Here is a 23,838-nt window from a genome sequence, read left to right on the forward strand (position 1 = left end):
TTAATTATTAGGTGTAAAAGATGTAAGGTATAATATTTGAAAAAGTTTTTAAATTATTTAAGAAAATTTAAACAAATTTTTAGTTTTTTGTTGCAATGAATTAAGTCTTTATATTAATATTTTGAATCAAATAGAATTTTATGATTAATGATTGATTAATTTTTATTAGTCAACATATTATTTGTTATTTTACATTTAAATGGTACTGATGGAACATAACAAAAAAAAAAGATTATTTAAAATTTTTAAATAATTTAAATTTTTTTAAGTACTACATCAAAAAATTAAAAAGAAAAGTCACCGCTAATAATAGCTTATTTGTTAAGTTGCCACAACTGAGTTGATAAGGTCTATTATAATATTTAGTTTTCAAAAGCTCAGCTGTAAGAATATCTATGTAAATTATAAAGATCTTTTACTATATGATCATATACGAATACATTTGTATAAATAATACTTTGCCAATGTGTTGCTCTTTAGGACATTCCTTACTTTTCATTTTAGGTTAAATGCTCAAATTGGGGTTAAATGTTTAATATTGTTTCAATTAAGGGTCAAATGTTTCAATTGTAATAATTTAAGGTCAAATGTTTTCAAGTTCTTATAATTAAGGGTTAAATTGACAGGTGGATAGAGCATGTATTATACGTGATAAAAAATTACGTGAGTTGATGACATGACAACTGATTTGACATATAATACAAATGATGCTGTTTTGATCTAAATCCTACGCCTAATTTTCTCTCAAGTTTACCCATTTTGTTTTATCTCCTCTTTAATCCAGTTTTCTTCTCCTTAGAGATGGGCACATGCACGGTCATCAGTAAGACAATACCAACTCTTGACATCGAACATTACGAATGTGTTAACTCGTGTCTGAAGAGTGTAAGACAAACACCAATCATTGTTTTGATCAAGTTCATTAAAGACATATTCCAACGTTGTTTCTATGAATAACACGAGCAAGGGGTCAAAGTTTTGACGCCCTGCAAGCCTTGGGCTACTTCATGGTTGAGTCAAAAATTCAATGAAGCATATCACTTTACAGTTAAACCTCTTGATCGAGTGGATGATTTGTATATGAAGTGTTAGTTATTTTCATTAGATGTTAACTTATTAATGATTTGTATGAAGTATTGCTAATGATTTATACGAAGTGATATACCAAGATTTGTATGATTTTTGAGTGCCTGCGGACTTCTCTTCAGAATTTGCAAATATGTGAGAGGCAAGGCTTCTATAATGTGTTGTTAAACGCCATTGTCGAAAAAAGTTGTTCCATGGCACGTCAAAAAAATGATGTTGTTACATGTCATTTTCTATATATTTGTTACATAACATGTTGGGAAATGTTATTGTTACTTTTTGTGGAAAAAATATTGTTAAGGCCATGTTAAAAAATATAGTGTTACACGTCATGTTTTAAAATTTAGTTGTTACACGTTATGTTAGAAATAATTGTTATACACCATATTGAAAATTTAGTTGTTATACGTTATGTTGAAAAATGTAGTTGTTACATGTCATGTTGAAAAATGTAGTTGTTACACACCATATTGAAAAATATAATTGTTATACGTCATATTGAAAATTGAGTCATTATATGGCATGTTGAAAAATTTAATTGTTACATGCCATGATGAAAAAGTTATTACATGCCATGTTATAATTTGAATAATTTTGACTTGATAAAAAAGGCTTTATCATAAAACTACCATTCTTTATCTTATATGACAAGATGTTTTATCTCCTTTTAATTTTCATTAACAATTGTGCACCCAAACTTTAAATAATAAATTTGTTTGATGTTTTGATAACCAGTGTCCTGACACGTGCTTAATAACTCAAAATAACCAACTTTGTCTGGGTCAAATGTGAAGTCTTCCACTAAACGATTTACATACTTGAGGGTTTTGCTTCCCCCAATTTAAGCACCACCGTAATAAAACCTTATGATGCGTAATTGATCAACCATCTTGTTCAAAATATAAAAAATATCACAATTAGACAATTTTTTTGAATATAACGTATAACAACATCATTTTTTCAACATGTGTAATAACTTGCTACAGTTATTACTAGTTATCACAGAGAAACTATATCCCATTTACAAAATTTATTACACACCATGTAGAAAAATTATTCAATGGTAATTTTACTGGTGGCAACTATTAAAGATAGAAAATGAAAATGAATATGCAAGGCATACCTAACTATTTTTGGTTTAGCAAACGACGAAAAGAGCCCACAAACAGGCGACTCCTGATAAGATGACGACGACAGATACTTAGCTGGACGGTGAGACGATGGAGAGGGAAAACAATTGGAGAGGAGAGGAGGCAAAGTGTGGTTAATTTGGGTCGATGGCAAGGGTAGAGTTAGCCAACTTTTGTTGAGGAGCTAGAGACAGATGAATAAAGGTTAAAACTTTTAAAAATTAATATATTGAACTTAATCAATAATCAAAAGGTTGTTAATAAAAAATAATTTTATATAACACGTATATCAAGAAAAAAAATACTTATAATAGTTTTTTAGGAAAGTTGTGCTCGACTATATTTTCTGAATTCAAATTTATCAATTAAAAATTATGTATTAAAAAAATCCATTTCTTTAAGATTTAGTGTTAGACATTTTGATTTACATTACTTTTGTTCATGAATTAAAGCATTGAGACTTAATGGCTCAAGTGTAGGAGAATAATTTGGACGATTTGCATATTTTCTTTTAAAGAATTTGTTAAATGTTTTCAACATATTCATACTTTAATCAAACTTGAAAAAAAAAATTAATGCATTTAGCATATAATATTCTTATTTTATTTCTATATAAACTTATAATACTAAATATAAAACAATAATGCATAAAATATAAATAGTTAAATATGATATACAAGATTAATAATTTTCACTTATATAATTAAGATTATTTAAAAACTATATATTCATGATAATTCATTTCAACTAAATATAAAACGTAAAGCATATAAAAAAGATATACTAAAGATAATTTCCTCTTATATAATCAAGATTAATTAAAAAATGATACATTGATAAAATTTTAAGTAACAATGCATCATTACAACTTATATTCGAGCATTATATAATGATTTATTAATTTTAAAAATTATCAAATNCATTTCAACTAAATATAAAACGTAAAGCATATAAAAAAGATATACTAAAGATAATTTCCTCTTATATAATCAAGATTAATTAAAAAATGATACATTGATAAAATTTTAAGTAACAATGCATCATTACAACTTATATTCGAGCATTATATAATGATTTATTAATTTTAAAATATTAAAATCATGAAAATAAAATCTAAATAACAGAAAAAGACGAACATGATAAGTAGAAGATAGAACTCACATATGACATAATAAAAAGAAAAAAGAATGTGGTTGATGGTTTATAGAAATTTGAAAAAATAAATCTATAGAAATTTATAACACATGAGCAAATAGTATAAAATTTTTTTTAAAAAATAATAATATAAATTAAAAAATAAAAAAAAATTAAAATTGAATGAAGCATGTTGGATTTTTTTATTCTTTATTTTGAGAGGGCCATTAAGAGAATATATTAAAAGTTTTAAAAATTTTATATACTATAAAGGAAATTTTAAAAAGCTAGATTTGACAATTTTAGACACAACACGTTAACACGACACGAGAAGACACGGGGTTAAACAGGTTTAGGTATAGCTTTAACGTGTTTCGTGTCTAATCGTGTCTAACACGTTTAAGATATGAAAATTTTTGTATCTTAACGTGTCAGACACGAGTAACACGTTTAAAACACGTTTCATTAATCGTGTTATCATATTTAAATGTATAAACATATTTAATTGTGTTATCGTGTTTAAACTTATATACATAATACGCTTATTAACTTGTTAAAAATTAATAGTCAAAAGCTGTTTTAGCCTTACTTAAATAATTTTAAATAATTATTTTAATAATTTTTAAAATTTTATAAAGATAATAATGTAATTATGTCATATCCAAATCCTAATTTTAAATTTTGTTTTGTTATACTTGATGTTCTTGTTATTTTGTTTTGTTATAATTGTTTTTATAATTATTGATTTTAAATTTAAATAATAAAATTATATTTAATTATAATTATTTTTAGGGTTAATCGTGTTATTAGACGTGTCGTGTCATATGTTAAACGTGTCTAAACGTGTTATGTCGTGTTACACGGTTATCAAAAGTATATGTGTACGTGTTTTAGATTTAAAACACGAATAATATTCGCGTCGTGTTCGTGTTTAATCTTAATGGGTTTTGTGTCTAATCGTGTCTAATACGTTTAAGATATGAAAACATGAATTATCAAGTATATTAAAGACCCTCCAAAACCTATATGAGGCTCTGTTCCTGGTCAATGGTGGGAAAATTAAAATGGTGGAAAAGTAAAATAGTGAGAAATTTTAACTAATGGGATTAATCAAATAAGGAAAAACAGAGTCGTTTTTGCCTGGACCAAATGGTGTTGTTTGCCAAAAATCCAATTCACTTGCCACGTCAGAAGCAAAAATTCAAGTTAGCATCCATGTCATGCACGTGTCTTACACGTACTAAACACCTCTTACTTTAACCCGTAATTGTAAATAATCGAAAATATTCGACAGGTACTTAATAAAATTGAAACATTTGACTTTAAATTGACAAAAACTTAAAAATTTTAATCTTAAATTAAGCATTTAGTCTTGATTTTATTTACGTGATGAAATGACAACAATAATTAATAAAATTTGAATAGTTTTAATTGCTCAAGCAATTCATCAAGCAAAACAAACCCAAAATCAAATCGAAACCCTTGAGTTCAGGCCTTGAGGTTAAGGGCTAAGGGCTTAAGCCTAGACTATCCCAAATCCTAAAAGTACGTTTGGTTTGCGAGATAGATAGGAATGAAATAAAATAGTTATTACATGAGAATAAAATGAGGTGGGAATAGAATATAATAGTTATTACGTAATTTGGTACGATGAATGAAATAAGATAAGAATAATTATTATGACTTATTGCAGTGTTTGGTTAGTAACAATAATTTTAGAATAAGAAAAGAATAGAAAGTACAAAGACAAAAATATCCTTTATTTTATAAATGATTATTTATTTTTATTTTATTTTTAAATATTAATAATTTATAATTTAATTAAAATAGTAATAATTAATAATTTAAATATTAATATTTTAATATAATTTAATTATTAATATTTTTAAATATTAATATTTTATTTATAATTTAATATTATTATGGTTAAAATATTAATAATTTTTTTATTTTTTATTTATACTCATTAAAAATTTAATAGATTAATAATTTAATAAATAAAACATTAATATTTTAAATTATTAATATTTTAATATTTTAATCCTATTAATATTAATAATGTTTAAATTATATATAAAATATAATATNATAAAATATTAATATTTTAAAATTTATAAATAAATTTTTTTTTATTCTATTTTTTTTCTTTTTCCTTTCTTTTTCTCCATGGGCCGGCCATCGAAAATGTGTTCGGTGTAATGAAACGTTGATCTAGCACATCATGTGTCGAAAAGGACTAGATCGACGCTTTCCGACCAGATTCGATCGTGAAACCACTGTCATCGCCACCATGTTCGATGATGAGCGCAAGTTAGAGAGAGAATGAGAGAGGAAAGAACGTGAGAAGAGAGAGAAAGAAAAAAAAATGAGAAAAAAATATTTATAGGTCTAGGGTTATAATATTTTTAAATTATAAGGAATATTTTAATTTTATTATATTTTAAAGCTATTCCCTCAATCATGAAATAGCAAAACCTATAGAGAACCTAAATTTAATTAAGCTTAAATTTTACCCAATTTTAGAGAATAACTGTTAATAAAAAATAGTTGTTCCTTATCACATTACTTACCAAACAAAGGTAAAGAGAAAAAATGGGATTTCCTGTACCAAACATGCTGTAAGTCTAATAAAGGGTCATAAATGGGAAGTAGTAAAGGCATAGAGGGCAAAATTGTGATGATGAGAAAAATGAAAGGGAAATTAGGGTTTCGAGTTCCCTCTATAAATGTCAAACCCAGAGTAGACGCCGGCTCTCATTGTTATTTGATGTGGTCTTAGCTCAGAGAAGGCTGCATCTTTTTTCTGTTAGTCATTCTTCTTGTTGGATTTCTATCTTCTTCTTTAAAGTTTTATGGTTTATGTTGATGGCATAATATTGGGCAATGATGAGAAATTAGAGAAAGTCATGCACCACGCTGATTCTAATTTGTGCTGATAATTTCTCCATACCCATATTTTTCTGAGCTCGTTTTCCATTTTCTCTCTTATTAGCTTCTTTTTTTATTTTAAAAAAGAAAATTTTTATTACTTTTCCAGTATTTGATTCATATTTTAAAACCCTTTTTTCCCCTTGAGTTTTCAATTGAAAACCTTCAAAAACAGAAAAAAAAGGAACCAGGTGATGTGATCTTCTTTAACGAGAAGATTGAACCATGATGCGGACCGTAAAGCTTTCTGCTTCTGGGGATAACTTTTGGTTTCTGATGGTTCCTCCCTTATAGATATTTTTTTTCTTAATTGAAATATGGGTTGATTTAATTCTTGCTGTTTTCGGATGATTCTACCAAGCGTATCAGATAGCTGTTGGTTGACTAGAAATCCCACTCAAAAGAAATAAATATTGGTTTCTGTTGGTTGCTCTTGTCCTCTCTATGTACCTCGTCTTTGAGCATTTAGCCGCTTTTAATCAACCAGAGGTATATTATAATCTTCCTTTCCGTTTTTCGAACTTTTTTTTATTTTTTATTTTATGTTACCCGTTATTTTTATGTTTTCATAGAAGTGCCTTTTCTATTTTAACTTTAAATTATTTAAGTAATGTGAACATACATTATTTAAATTTTAGTTCAATTTAAAATTTTTTTATCGAGTTTAAATCAGATTTACAATTTAATTAATTGTTAACCAAGCAATCAAAAGCATTAAAAATATATTTGAATAAGTAAAATTATACCCATTCTTGATAAATAAAAGAGAAATTAATATTCAAATTATATGTTGAAATTCACCTAATTAATAAAAACAACATTCAAAGAAATTAAGTCATGAATCCAAGTTAAAGAAAATAAAAGAATAAAAAAAGTAGAAAAAAAATTAAGTGTTGAAGCTTTGCAATTTCAATTCTTTCTCAATTTATCTTGTTTTCTTTCTTTTGTTTTTTGCTCCAAATCTTTAGAATAGTTACTTGTTACTTTTTCTTTTAAACCTCTGAAAAAATAGGCTTTAAGTAACTTAATTTTTAAAATTTCATCAATTTTGTTATTTTTGAAAAATTGCCTAGCATCTCAATGTTGGTTTTTTTGCTACAGTAGCGTTGCAGTGCTACTTCTCTAGCGCCACAGGTTTGAACTCTCAAGAAAATTGTATGGTGAGCTTTCTTTCACCAGAGTTGCAGCCTTGTTCTCCTATTGCTATGGTCGTCTATCAACTTTGAATGTAATTTTACCTTGATCTGGTCCGAATTGGGAAAAGTGAAAAACATAAAAGTTGTAGCCCTATCTCTTAACTTTCAATGGATTAAGAATTACGTCAATTGGATTTCTGGATTGAAAGATATGCTCCAAATAATGTATCATGTTCAGTGCATGCTTACTACTGCAATGCTCCGAATTCGACAAATATTTTGACCATGATCTAGTCTGAACTGGGTGAAGTGGTAAATATAAAAGTTGTAGTCCTTCCTCTTAGAAGTCTAGTGGTTCAAGAATCACTACATTTGGAGTTTTGTATACAGAGATATGGTCAAAATACTGTAATATATACGAATGAAGCCATCATCATACTTGAATGAATTTTAATCAAATGAGCGTTTTTCATCAAATTTCCTACGAAAGTAATAAGAGAAATTATCAATATTACTATTAAAGTAATTTAAAACAAAATAACATAAAATTTAACTAAAATAACTTGAATTAACTACTCAACATGTAATTAAACTTAAACTAGAAAAACACTTAAAATGTTACAATTTTAACTTAAAATCTTGAAGATCTAACTACTTAAATCCTCAAAATGTGTCAAAATAACTCTATATAATAAAGTTATCAAAGAGTTTTTGGAATAAATCATACTTCGCAAAAAAAAAAAAAAACAAAATGATATTCATAAACAATTGTATAGTCCTTTCAAACGATCAATAATCACATTTCAACATTTTCTATAAACGCATTTGAAATTCAATATGCATAAAATTGTTACTAAGCATTTATATTTCTACTTACAAAACATTTGCAAGGAGAAAATGAGAGAGTTTGTATCAAGGATATTGGTACCTTTATCATTGGTAGTGGGATCAATCCTTTTACAGCCCATAACTTGGGTATTACCTCCCACTCGAGGACTTAGGAAGCATTATGCGAGTTTTCCACTCAATAGCTCAACATCAACCTTTCGATGCATGAACAATCAATTGATAACTTAATTCATCATCATTACTAAATGAACATTTTCATCAACAAAATAATGGCATAGATATCACCACAACAAAATTGGCATGTTTGCCTCAATATCACGATTCTAAAGTATGTGGTATAACACCCCACTTTAGCCCCTTTTATCATGTGTGGTATGAAGCCCCACATCTGGCTTGGGTATTTGTGTAGTATAACACCCCACATCTGGCCTTTACCACATGTGGTATAACGTCCCACATCTAGCCTTTGTACATGTATGGTATGACGCCCGACATCTGACCCTTATGCATACATGGCAAATTCATACATACTTAAAACATTATCACCACATAACATTCAACAATTATAATTTATAGTAATCACATTCTATCCTTTCCATCTATAGCACAATTTCATTAGTAGGTATTATTACATCCACTTATAACCATCAAGTGGTGGGGACTTACTCATCTATTCTCATAATTTATATTTGTGGGCATTTTACAATCTACATTCACCTCCTCATAGAGGCATTTTATTCCACCCATACTAGCACGTAGGCTAGGGTGAGTATTTATTCATCTACCTAGGCTTTTTTTAACCATGCATCAATTGTGCAACATACATCCAATCGAAGAGTATTTGAATGAAATCATTTGAAAGGGCTTGTTTCCCCTTGTTGAAAACTAGTATATAGTAATGACATTTACTACATAGTAGATTGAAAACTTTCTTGAAAACATGATTTCTCATAGAATGTGATTTATCGAAACCAACATAGCATTCAAATAATGCAAGGCATCCCAATTGATAAATCATGCTCAACTTTACCGTATAGAGTATTTTAAGAGGTGTACCCACTCACCTCGAAAAGTCAATCTGTCTCAACAAGCAAAACTCTATTCCAACTAATTCCTTGGAGTTTTAACCATTCCTAAACATCCAACAATCATTGCAATTAGTATTTAGTCTAAGAATCGCATAACAATTATTCTAGGCTATTTTGAAACTTTTTGAGTTCACTTAAAACTAATTCTCTAGACTAACATTTCTGCTTTTCCAATACCCATGTATTTAAATCCATAAACTTAGCATGTTTAGCTTAGGTGAGCTCTAGACAAGGAGGAAATCTGTCACGACCCGGTACTCCCATCAAGCCAGTGACAACCGCCGCGGTGTCCCGGTAGACATTTATTGCCCGGAATGTCAACCCGAAACCCCGCAAGGCTTTACTATCAGTTTCTCTGTTCCCTTGTGAGCAACCATTGTCAAATATCGTGTTCTAAAATATTTTAAGCTGTTTCCAACTTTAAACAAATAAAATATTAATTTTTCGTCTCACAAGGGTATTTTGGTCATTTTTCTCAAAAATTTTAAAACTGGCTAAAACGTAATATACAAGTACAAAACACACAATTCATATTCAAAATGAGTTTAAAAGTCTAAAATCTTCATTTAAAACGAAATTATGGTTATTTGAATATAATAAGAAAATAAAAGAAATATTAAGTAAAATATTCTATTTTCTTATAAAACAATATTTATAGAGTTATACGTGAATAATTTTTATAACGTAAAAGCTAAATAAATTTATACATACTTAAATACAGTAAGCCAAAATATTTAATTTAATTTACAATAACAAGAGTGCCCCCGAATAAACAAAAGTAAAGAGGACTGTGAACCTACGGTTTGGAAAATGCAGATCCCACTGTAGTCCTCGATGAGATCAGCTATCTACAGTCTATACTGAACCTGAAATGGGTGGAAAGGAGGGTGGTGAGATTATAAAATCCCAATGAGTAAACAAACATCATCATAAACATCTAGAGTTGAGTACATGGAGACAATAAAGTAAATCATCATAAACTGGGTTATAGCATTAGAACACATTTTGTTCAAAACACGTAAAGAGGCTTATGAATCTCATAAAAATCTAGGCTTGTGCCATAAATCCATTCTCGGGGACACCTTGGCCGAGGCATCCTACCGAGACCGCCAAGGCTATTAAAATTCACATTTCACATAAATCATGTTTTTGTTTTGAAAACATAGCCGTTCCTTGGCGTTGGCTGAGTTCCCCCTCACGTGGTGGTTTAGCGTGAAGTGAACCCTAAACTTTACCCCAGGAGATACCCTACGCGCCTCTCCGTTCGAGGTAAGAATATAATGGGGTTTACCGTGCCCCTCTAAAAGGCTGGTCCACAGAAACCCCCTACTGCAGTGATTAATTAATATATAATCCACCATATAATAAAACTCAATAACATGATATGGCAATTTTGTAATTCGTAGTTTTTCAAGGTAACCAAACAATTCGCATTTCAATACAATTGCCAACTAGCCAATCATGCTCGATTTATCATAAGCCAGTTAATTTAAACAATCAAATTGCCACAATTAACAGTCTCCGTGTACTCTATTTTTCAAAATCACTATTAATTTCAAAACAATTTATAATTTAATTTCATTGAAACTCATTTATTCATAAAACATGAAAATTTATCTTTTTAAATTCCTTTTTCCATAGAATTCATGAAAGCATCTAAAAACCACCCTAGATAATTAAAATGACAGTAAGTTTACTCACAATGTCTAGAATGCAGACTTTCGAAGCACTCTGTCTACTGGTCCTCGGATGCAATTTCCTTGCCTTTATCGGAGGACTCACCACCTTGACACAGTACAAAATCGAGAGTTTCACCAAGTTGGTACTAAATCAAAATTAAACTAATTTAGACTACCAATGCATGATATGGAATGCAAAAATGCACTGGTAACTATCTAAACCCGGTATTGGCCTAATTCGTCTTATCACCCGATTAAATTCCTAACGGGTCCGTTTAAACTCCAATTTAATTCTTTTCAGTTTCTATACCTCAATTGCACCCAAATTAACTTAATGTCCCTCAGTGTGGTGCAAATTATCAGTCCCAACAGCAAATTACGAAAATACCCCTAGTGGGTAAAAATTCGTATTTTTGCTCCGAAAATTCCCATTATTTTTCTAGGCTCATAATTCATTATTCCTTAACCAATTCTCCTAGAATAAAATCAAACTCATCCTCACTCACTACATGGTAAATTCAGCCATTAATGGTTGGGGGAGAAAATAAATTCTTTTCTTGTTGTTTTGTTTCTAAATATGCTAAACTAACTAAAAACACTAACATAAATTAAAATCAAATAAATCCAACAACTTTCTCTCTCCTAACCCATTTTTTCAGAATTGAATTCATCATGAAAACATGTAATTTAATCATGGAAAATAAAGAGAAATGCTTGGGAATAAGAAAACTCAAGCTTAATAGAAAAAACTCACCTTTTTCACTTAATTTCCTTGAAAATTCACACTTTTTCTTTGATTTTCTCTCTCTAGGGTTTTGTTTTTGTTTTCTCTCTCTTCTTGCTGGTTTGGCCGGCCATGGGGTGGAAGATGGGCTGATTTTGTGCCTTTTAAAAAGGAAAATAATAAATTAATAAAGGCATGACACATGGCATCATGTCATTGGCCCGTTTTTAAAATTTTAAAAATTTAAACATTTTATCTCCACCACATGTTTAGTCAAGGGTCAAAGATGAAGACAAGGAAGACCATGTGCTGGAAAAAATATCCTGGTGGTGGAAAATTACAATTTTGCCCCTGAGGTGGCAAAATTACCATTTTACCCCTATACTCCAAATTATACCGAAATTAAAATTTTTCACTTCTAAACCTCAAATCATACTTCAATAAGTCAAATTATACTCTAATAAGTCAAATGGGGTCAAAAAAATCTTTTCTAAAATTCCCATTTTGTCCCCAGGTGGCAAATGACCATTTTGCCCCTCGTTAGTGAAAATTCCGATTTGACTCCAAATGGATCCTCAAACTCCAAATTACCATTTTTAAGTCATCCATGACCTGTGAAACTCTTAAACTCACCTTAAAATTCCTATTTGATTTAGTTCGAGGATTAAATAAACTTTGTTGTATCTCTAGGTACAATACCGACTTTTGTAAATTTTTCGGGCCTCTCCTAGCATGCAAACATGCAATCCATCACATGTATGTCATGAATAGTATTTTATAAGGTCGGGCTTTACAAAATCCATCCAAATCTTTTAGTTTGAAGGAATCAATAAATTTGGAACAACAAATAATATTTTCCAAAACTAAAAATCCAAGATTTAAATTACTTTTTTTAAAAAAGTGAAATAGAGAGTTGAGAGGTTTTTTACAAGTAGGCATGGAAGAGGTGGAGCAACTATGGGTAATAAGCAATCAGGGCTTTTAGGGCACAAGGATGCATGGTCAATCTGAATTAGTATGGTGGAATAGAACTTTTCATGTGATTTTTGTAGACAATAAGGTGAAAGATATGTCTTGGGCTAGTTTTAAATCAATGTTTGATCAGTTTGGTGTGATAGTGGATATTTTCGTTCCTCGTGTGTCACAGCCCAATCTCGGGTCATGATCGGCTCATGGCCCAATAGGCATAGCCTACTAGGCCCAAACAAGCTTCTCTATGAAAACTTGTTCATTAGTCTATCTATCACCCTTCTTTCTTTAAGATCCATAATTTGTAATTTCTAATAATAATTTATTCAAAAATAAATCATCACAACCAAACATATACCATCCTTAAAATAGTGTTATCACTTGCCAACCTATGACGACATTATTAATCAGACTAAACATACAGTGTTTACAAAAAATTTAACAATTTACATTAAAACAATCATATACACATATAAAAGACCCTTAACTACCAACGGAGTGACTTTGGGCGTGGGTACTATTATTGAGTGTGATGGTAAACTTACCAAAAGATGAGTATGAGGGGAACACCTCAAACAAGGCTCAAACTACCTCCGAATCTGAAAACCAAAACATGAAGTTGAAAAGAATGAGTATAAACCCAGGGAGTGAATATAGGAAGGGAACAAACAAACGATACGGAATGTTTTATGTAACACGATGCACTTATGTTAGAAACAATGCAATTTATATTTCAAAAACCAAACCCGATGTTATATTGTCCTTTAATTCATTTTGAAAACATTGAGGATCTAACCTTCAACACTTAATGCAATCACATTACATTTCTCCAACATCTTTATAGTGTATGTACACATGTGTATAAGAATTTGTGTATATATATTATACTAGAATTTGTCCCGTGCATTGCGCTATGGTAAAATGAAATTGTTGGAAGAAATGGTTATGAGAATTTTTAGTATAAAGTGGAAGAATATATTATAGTTGTGGATAATTGTATTCATTCATCTGTACTCAATCAAGAAAAGCATTCATTCCCATTTAACAAAATTGAGTGCATAGTAATAACAGTAACATTCACCGTTGCCTAGTTAATAAGGAGTTAGTGCCCATGAACAAAATTTAGATCAAGATTTGATATTGTGTTTTTGCAGATTTTTCTATGTAAACAAAAGTTGACATTATGGAGGACAATCCATCTTGGTGCCTGTTAACAAAAAATAAGGCAATTTTGGGCATAACTAGGAGTCACATTCTAGAATTTCTTGGTATTAAGAGGTAGGCAAAGATTGTTCATCAAGGTTGGCTTTTGATGATCGGGTTGTTTTAGAAGTGGCTCTGCATGGGGGAAAAATGTAAGTTAAGTTATGTATAGAATTGAAGTAGTAAGAAGTGAATCTTATTATATTATTGTAAATTAACAAATAGAATTCAACTATTTAAGGTAGTAGTTTGGGTTTAAGACATATCATCAAATATGTTAAATTTCTTTAGATACTCTTTTTTTAGTAAGTGAACAATATTGTTTCTTCAAAAAATTGAAAGCAACAAAGCAAAAAGTGCAAGAATTTTCAATAAGCAAAAGAAACAACATCACATGAGGCCTATTTGCCAAAACTGTAAGTTGGTTGACAGTTAAAATTAAGGAAACAAACTTTTTTCAAACAAATCTTCCAGTTTTGGATATCAATCTACGATAACAACTCATAAAAGTTAAATTTCTCATTGTAAGCTAAAATGGTATCTTCCTTGAGTGCAGTAATGTATAGAAAACATAAATGAAAAAAATGAATTGAATATTGTCTTTATGTCCTCCAAAGTAAGAGTTTTCAGTCTTTAACAAAAAATTAACAAATCTAAATTAAGAGAGGAACAAAACAATTGACAATCTTTCAACTTCAAATAAAAAGATAACACTTTCATGCAGAAAATAAAGGAGATAAGGGACTTAGCTGGGAAATGAATTCTCAAGAATATGACACAAAATAAAAATGCACACAATAGCAGTAGATGATAAATGCATGAATGTGAAACCTCAACCTTCATAGACACGTAACTAGAGGTGGAACTTATGTTTAAAGGTTTAATTTGAGCTAATGATGCTAGTTTTACGTTACTTATAATTATGTTATGTCGTTATAGGAGTAGGATCAAAAATAATTTTAGTTGGTGAAGAAAGGTCATAATGAACAGTAACCCTATTTGCATATATTTCAGTTTTTCAAATATATCTCCCACTACAGGAGTCCAAATGACATGATTTTTGAATTATTAGAAAGCTAAGAGGTAGGGCTACAACTTTTATGTTTACCACTTTTCCTAGTTTTGGTGGAAAGGTGGTCAAAATCTTTGTCGAAATGAAAGGACTGCACTAGAAGAACAGAAATTGACAAAATGTTTGAGCGCCACGGCGTTGGAAATTGAGAGTTGCAGCCCTCACCGTAAATTCCACAAATAACAAGATTTTGGGGTTTTAAAAGCGAGGACTTTTGGGGGTTACTTAAGGGACCTATTTTAGAGGATTTTGGACCTTTTCCTAGTGTTAAAAGAGTAAAAGATTGCACAAGAACAAGAGGAAGACAAATGGCATTGCTAAGGGCATTATTGTAATTTCATTAACAATTGGATAAGTTTTAACTATAAATATCTTCATCCTCCAGCACCTTCCTCAGATTTCCAGCACTTTATCTTCTTATTCTTCTTCCTCCCATCCCACATTTCTTCACCTTCGATGGGAGCACTCTTCAAGCTTCCATAACCCTATCAAGTTAGCCTTCATTTTCATGCTTTTGTGCATTTTTTTATAAAACCTCATGCTCTTTCACTCTTTCACTTTAAAACCCTTAAAATGTCTTAGATAAATACTTTTTCTCACTAACTAGGGTTTTAGAGAGAGAAAGAAAGACCTTCTATAATTGTTTGGGAATTTTTGAGGAGATATTCAATTGCAAATCTAGCAAGGTGAGAATTTAAATTGAGTTGATATTTTAGTTGTTGAGAATGATTAATAGTTAGATTTATGAGCGTTTTGTAGTTGAGATAGTTTATTCATTTTGGTGTGATTATAATAGTGTAAATAATTAGCCACTTGATGGTAGTTAGAAGCTAGTTAGGAATAACTAGTGAAACATGATTTAGGAGATAGCTTTTAGAATTATGGTTATGTGATTGAGTTAATTATGACGCTAATGTGTGATAGGTTCCACTGAAACCCCAAATCACCATTCGGGGCATTAGTGGAATTTGGAGTAATTTAAGAATCAACAAAGACAGGTGAGTGGACTTGCATTTCAAAATTTGTTATGGAAATGTGAAGGTAATTGTACAAACATTTAAAAGATTTTATCCAGCTTTTTTTTTAAAATGTACCTTGGGAACAAGCCTTTGGTGAAGTGTTTTTATCTTGTGAAAATGTGCTACATAAATGGTTTATGTGTTATCACAATATGATGATATGTATAATATGCATTGGGTGTTTCTTTCGTATGTTGATATTGACTCGGCTATGTGTGAGTAGGAGTGTGTATATGTCGATGATGACTTGGCTATGTGTAAGCAGGAGTGCGTATAAGCTGATGCTGACGCAGCCATGTGCTAGTGAGGAGTGCACATGAGCTGATGATGATGGGAGAGTGTGCATGGTGATGGATATATATATATATACATATATGTTTGCACATGTGTGACTATAATGTATGTGGAATCTTGTTTGTTGAACCTTGAGCATTTTTTTTAGTGTTCCAAATTGATTTGCATTGCAGTGAAATGGTTTATTTAGGATGAAAGGAAGTCTTTCTTGTTGCTCTGTTTCTTGCTGCAGCGAGAATGAAACTTTCTGTGCCGCTTATCACTTGGCTGGTTTTTGCCATATTTTCCACTTCTTCAATTTCATGTTGAATATGAATTCTCTATCATCACATGATTTATCAACCAAGGGTTCAATTAAGGGTTTTAATAAGGACTTAAGCTAAAGTGCATCGTTTTCAAATAAGTGCATTATGATTTCAAACTTTTCCTTATTCTATTGCTTGTTCCTTTCCTTGTTCACTCACTGGGTTTATACTCACCATTTCTAACTTCATGTTTTCAGATCAAGAGGCAGTTGGTAACTAGGTAGAGGTGTCTTCGTATATTCAACCCATGGTAGGTGTCCGACATTCAGTAGCTGTACATTTCTTCAAGTCTCTCCGTTGGAAGTCAAGTACTCTTTTTGTTGTGTATAGACAGACTCAATGTAAATTATTAAGATGTATGTTTAGATAATACATGTATCTTTGATTGGTAATGCCACTACGAGTTGGCAATGTTTAGTATTATTTTAATTTGAAGTTATGAAATGTGATTTAGCAACTTTGATGGAACGATGAACAGGTGATATTAATAGGCTTGCTTGGTCATCAATGAAATGTGGTCATGGCCATTAATAACCACATTAGTGGGTTATGTCCATGAGCCCTTGCGCAGGTCATGGCGGGGATTTGGGTCGTGACAATGAAATCTTCAGAAATCATAAAATGAAATATGAGTTTTACCTGGCCTTGTATTTCTTGGTTGGTGATTCTTCTCCTTTAGTGGTGGTGAGTTCTTTTTGTGGTGTGTAGTCAGCGAAAAGTTCTTTAACCACTTGGTTATTGGCTGGTGATGATAGAATTTGTTCTTGTGGTTGTTCTATTCTTGTTGGAGGTGTTATTGATCCTGAAGCACCAACAAAACGTGAAGTGCAAAATGGTTGGTTTTATAGCTCATCATAGTCAAACATCTTGTAGTTCGCGATTCTTGATTTCATTGCTCTGGTGGTTAAGCTTATTGTAAAATTTTTTTCTTGATTGATTAGTGTTTTAAAAGGTTTAGGGAGGGTCATGCGATTTATGGCTTGTAATGCTGCAAGTTTTGTAATTGTTGCACCAACCAACTTTTCTGTTGGCCTACGAAAAGCCACCATGTCCATTTGTGCAATATGATCTGCGACAATAAGTTATATGGAGTACCTTAAATAAAAAAGATATAATGTAAGATTTTTGTTGAATATTAAATGCTGTAAAAAATTGTTTGATAAAAGAAGTAAAATATTTGAGTCTACGTTGGACAATTGACCTTGCATGACCTAAAAAGTAATGAAATAATAGCAAAGTGTAGTTCACCGTAAGTTTTAACAGGAAGTGTGTATTTACCAAAGTCTTGTTTAAAGGGAATCATCAAACATAAGAATTATGATTGTTTTACAAATGAGTTTACTTTGTTGATGTTTAAATAAATTTCAAGAGAGAATCAGGTAGTGCATGTGTGAATAGTGGAGTAATAATATATATAAATAGATAAAGGAACAAGAAAATGAAAAAGACGTAGCATGCTTCATACAACTTTATAAAGATATGAATATAATATAGTTTTTTCATAATGATCTATTAGTGCAATAAGTGGCAGTACACATTTGAATGAGGTATTGTCTAATGCAGTTGTTAAGAAAAATGTGAAAGCATTATACAAATGGGACAAGAGATATAAATGGTTCAAGATTTTTTTACGTAGGCATTGGTGTTTTTTCTTCATGTTTCGTGCACCAATATTTGTCAGCATAGAATCTCAGTGCTACCCCATATTCATTACATGAATCATGGAACCATCCATTAAAGCAATCAATGTCAGTTATATTTGCTCTAATTTTGTATTTAGTTCTTGCAAAATGCACAATTTGTCAGATTGTTTCTAGTTGGGTGTTAAGTTTTCAGTATTTTGATTTATATTTTGGTTACCTGTATTTTTGTTGGATCAACAATGTTAATGTTTGCTATTGTTGATTCTTTGATTTCATTGATCTTTGTTGTTGACTGATGGGGTAACATTTGCATATCAATAATTTGCACGCTAAAGGATTCCTTTTCATACCTGCATGTTCGTCTATGATTACATAATGTTTTGTTTGACTGTAATATGAAGGTTTTAGGAATATATGTCACCTTTGTTTGAAGGTAGCAGTTTCTGGTATGTCAAGATCAACATATACCTTGGTGGCTGAACATGAAGCAAGATAAAGTGTGTCTACACAAAAAGACTGAAATTAATATAGTTTTCATTAAGATAAATGAATTTATGTGATAATGCATACAATATACATACTCATGTATTTCTTCACAGTTGTTGTAGCCACCACTATAATTGGACTGATCACATCATCAAGGAGTTGGTTTTGATTGATTGCTTCAGCTTTGTCTCCATACAAAACAACTTTTAAGTTGTTGCCACTGTGAATGAAATCAATAATTAATAAGACATGGTGTCATTTTGAGTAATTTAATTTTGAGCGATTTGATGATTGAAAAACATGTTACCTTTTTTGTATACCTAAGGTTTTCAATATACATGTCTCGTTTCTTGACTTCGTTTGTCCGATTCTGCAAACGAACTTTTTCGATGGCGGTCATTGATTTAAGAGCTCCAATAAAATCTGGGAAGAATGAGCATATTAAAAAAAGAAAATCAGTAATGGATCGAGTTATCAATTTAGGAATAAGAGTGGCCACTATCAGTAGAAAAAGAATCGAAGATTAAAAAATGTGGCAGCCATATATAATTGATAGTTACCTATCAAAACTAAATCATTGCGGATTCGAGGATTAAGTTGGTCAATTGAGGCAAAAGTAAAGTAACATGCAGGGTATGGATGCAAATCTTTTTGAATTGGGTGGATGACAGTGTTTTCAGTAAATATTCCCATGATATTTAAGGGAATAGGATTGAAAAACATTTTCTTATCATTAATTTGGAATCTGCTGATTCGATAAAGGCATCTTTCTTTGAGTTGATGTGGAAATTGTGATGCATCCGAACTCTTGATCGTAAAATGTAGTGCATCTTTTGGTACAATGATAACATACGTGGCATGAATGTCAATTACATACATAGTGAAATGGTTCAATGTAGACAATATTATCGAAAGATAGAGTGAGCATATTAAATTTCATAAAAACACAGACATTTTTTTAACAACATCAAGTAGTGAATTTAAGATTAAAAATCAGTATATCATAAGCATAATAATATTGACATAAACAAGATTGGCAACAAACTATTTAAGTTAGTCTTTGCATATATCTAATAAATATTATAGCTATTGATATATTTTTTAAAGGTTGATTTTATATGTGAACAATAAAATCGATGTACCGCAGCATAAGTAGCTAGGAGATCAAGGCTAAGTAGTGTGTCTAGTCGAGAAAGGTCAATGGACTCCTATATACGCATTATCCTCACCTTGACTGAAATAGCCTGTTGAAAAGGGCATAAATTTCACAGAAATTGGTTTGGCATTGCTAACTTTCAAATAATATTTGCATAGTAAAGAAAACAGTATAAAGAGTTGTCTAAGTTACAAATGGCAATCATAAAAAAGGAATAAAATAACAAATAGTAATAACATTAATTGATTAAAATATATCTCCCAAAGTTAAAAAAATAAATCAATAATGTCAACAAAGTAGACAAAAAGCAGAAAACATAAAATGAGACAGAAACTATGAAGAGATTATAAAGCTATACATTATGCGTTGCAGTGAACAAAGTAGAGATCGAATTGAAAAGAAAAATTACTAAAATAGTTCACAATATAAGCTACAGAATAAATGTGGAATCATATTTTAGAAACATAAGGAATGTAATTTATCTAAGATGTTATTTCTCTAAGTAGAACACTAAATAAGAACAACAATAAAAGTAAACATTGTAAATGTCATCTTAGTAAACAACTAACTTTAAACCTTGATGCATTCATCTAAGAATCAAATTCTATTGAATAGAAAAGTTAGACTATTCATATGTACAAAATATTATAAAAAGATAAATTGAGCATTTTAAATTTTATAAAAACACAAACATTTTTTGAACACCATAAAGCAGTCAATTTAAGCTTAAAAATCAATATATCATAAGAATAATAAAATAGACATAAATGAAGTTAAAAGGAAATGATGTGTTTCTATCTCATTCCAGAATAATATGTAAAAAAATTTCCATATGAAAAGGATAATGATATTTTACACATAAAAAAAGAAAGTAAGAAAAAGAAATATCTAAAAAAAAAAGAAAGAATTAAATTTAAAAATTGAGCGAGCTTACTATGTAAAGTAGAATAATCAAATCCAAACACAATTTGTTCGCCTACCAAAGCCCACCTCACGTGAATAATCAATTGCTTGATCCAAGTTTACTATAAAAGAAAAATCATGAAGTAAATAAAAATAATATGAGATAATAAGAAGATAAACAAAATTTATTTTAAAGAGCAAAATACCAATAAAAAAGTTGCAAAAAAACCCTATAAAAATATTATTTCGATGGCTGCCTAATTATTATCAATCATGTTTACTTTATAAAAATAAAGTGGAGATGAATGGGATGCTGCCAAAAATAGGACAGTGAAGCATCAAATATGGTGTATTCTTGATCCCAAATTTTGAGATTTAATACTATAAGTTATACATCTGGACCAAGCAATGAAATATTAAATTTACTCATACTTCAACTAATAAGTATAATATAATTTGCATCATTTGTTTCATTAATTACTTATTTAAATTCTAGGTAGGACAAAATGTTAGAAACCCAACGTATTAAAAACAAAATTTTTAGAATATGACTTATGCAACACCATCATTGATAGCAAAAAAAAAAAAAAACACCATTGCTGATAGAACAATATTTGTATAATTACATGTTTCTAGAATCTTGTCTCCAAGTAAACAAACGGAAGAAACAATTTAAATTTCACTAAAAAGACTTATCTTTTTATTTTTTATCTATATCAATTAATCTCAATTTAACTATAAATAAAGCAATACATTCATAACCACAACAATATTTACTTGTAAAGCTGCAATTTTCTATATCATAAAATTAATATTTTTTAAAGATTTTATATCATAAATTTCTAAACAAAAGAGTAAGATCACAAGACTTGTTTCTTGCACATACATGCATTTTTCATAAAAGAAGATTCTTTTTCCCTTTTTTTCTAGCATAAAAGGTCTTAAATTGTAAATTACATTGTAGAAATTAAATTTGTATATATATCATCTAAAGCTATCCTAAAAGAACAACATAACAATAAAACCACGTTTATACATAACAAAAAAAAAAGACTTTGTAAAACAATGTCATCCTATAAAAAAGTTCCATATCACATTACTAAATTGAACTATAAATAATATATATGTTTTCATGCTTAATGTTTGCTTTGTCCAAACAATAAAAGCAAAGAAAATAAAAAAAAAACAATAAACAAAGAAAATCTACTTTAACATAGGAAATAAAAAAAATTAATTCAAACAGAACCCCTTGAATCCTTTGGTCTAAAGAAACAAAATAAATAATAGCTATAACTAATAACAAAACAACTTAAGGAATAATGAAAATGCAGGAAATCTAAAACAATCCAAAAGACACAAATGGTGTCAAACCTTAAAACGTGAAACTGAAGCAGTCAACACAGAAACACATAAAAGCATAAATAGAAAAAGGAAAATAATACAGATAGAAGAAAGAAGAAAACAATTGAGCAAAAATATCGCAATAAACTTTTTAAACCCAAAAACACCCTTAGCAAGGACAGTTGAAGAGTCCAATAAAGACAATTGAAGAGCGACGATTGACATTGAGAAGACAGGGCCAAATGACCAGAACATGGCATCGAATTCAAGGAAGCCACGTTGATCGGTAGTACAAATCAAAGCCGTTGGTCCAAATTTCCATAAACCAAAAATTTTAACATCAATGTAGAAGAACATAATACATTCTCACATCATTGTAGATAAATAGAAGAAACATGGGGGAGAAAAAAAGAATGAGGCGGTGAGGAAAAACCTATGGCAATTGGTAAGAGCAAAATGACATGGGTAGGTGGGCCAACCAATTTAAGCCCATGGCAAAGGCAAACCAAATTGCAGAAAGCCTTCTTCAAATGGCCAACAAACCAAACGCCCATAATGCTTTCCAAATGGGTAGGTATAATGCTCAACACAATCTTTAAGACCATTTTGAGAGAGCCACGTGTCCAACTTTAAAGCCATCACTTGTCGACTTTTAGAAAACCCTTTGGGGCTTTCTTTAACTTAGAGTTATATATATATATATATATATATATATATATATATATATATATATCTCTATAGATATTTTCAAACATACATCAAAGACATCTAGCTCACTCCTAAAAAAAAAGTCAACATGGTTTGGTGCATACAACCACCGACCTTAACTCAGTTTATGTGCACTCCCACACCGCACATATAACTATTATCGTCATGTGCACTTTCACACCACACACGGTCGTCGTGTCATGAGCTCACCCACACTATGCACCACCATTATCGTCTTGTGCCCTTCCATACTGCACATACATGGTTATAGATGTTATTTGACAATACCTACTAAGGTAATAGCATACATAACAACATGTAAATAATAATCTTTACATATTAATACCTTCCACATAGTTCATTATTTTTGGTCATATACATGGTTACACAATCCAACTTCCAAGGCAAATAATATTAACTATCATACCACTAGTTACAACATCCTAGCATTCTCAATGTATCACACACTGTAATTCACTTAGCAATTCAATATAATAATTCAAATATATCGTTCATCACATTATACATTTACAACATAAGGATATCACTCATCAAAGGCTTGTTCCCATGCATATTTTAAAAGATTCAAATAAGTGTTTTCAAGTATTTTCTTCAAACACATGCATTTCTTTCCAAAATATTCTTATATGCAAGTTCACTCACCTTTTATGTCACTTTACCAAAACCAATAAAAGACCTTATTTGGACTTCGGTCTTGAAGCTCCAATGGATCCTATAATGACCAACAATACATTCAACTCAAATGTTTCTAAAGAAATTTTATAATTTATTGTTCATAAATCGACATCTACCCATTTGAAGTCTAACCTTAAGTTCTGCCTATATTTCATTTAGTGACATGTTATTTGTTGTTAATTTAATTAATTAGTTAACTATTTTTAGTTTAATTAATCAATTGAACTCAAGTGCTGGGATAAACTATATTATGTTATAAATTTGATACTTAGTAAAAATAGGTACAAAT

General features: G+C 30.1%; 2 long non-coding RNA genes across 2 annotated transcripts; one reads left to right on the forward strand and one right to left on the reverse strand.

Annotated features, from left to right (window-relative positions):
* LOC108663065 lies at window positions 6,038–7,600 on the forward strand. Its single transcript, XR_001928981.1, has 2 exons — window positions 6,038–6,767; window positions 7,380–7,600. It is a non-coding gene; the product is annotated as an uncharacterized LOC108663065 (long non-coding RNA).
* LOC108663066 lies at window positions 7,690–10,188 on the reverse strand. Its single transcript, XR_001928982.1, has 4 exons — window positions 10,152–10,188; window positions 9,328–9,396; window positions 8,343–8,457; window positions 7,690–7,895 (listed from the first exon to the last, which is right to left on the reverse strand). It is a non-coding gene; the product is annotated as an uncharacterized LOC108663066 (long non-coding RNA).

The sequence above is a fragment of the Theobroma cacao genome, chromosome 8 (genome assembly GCF_000208745.1).
Source record: "Theobroma cacao cultivar B97-61/B2 chromosome 8, Criollo_cocoa_genome_V2, whole genome shotgun sequence".
NCBI lineage: Eukaryota > Viridiplantae > Streptophyta > Magnoliopsida > Malvales > Malvaceae > Theobroma > Theobroma cacao.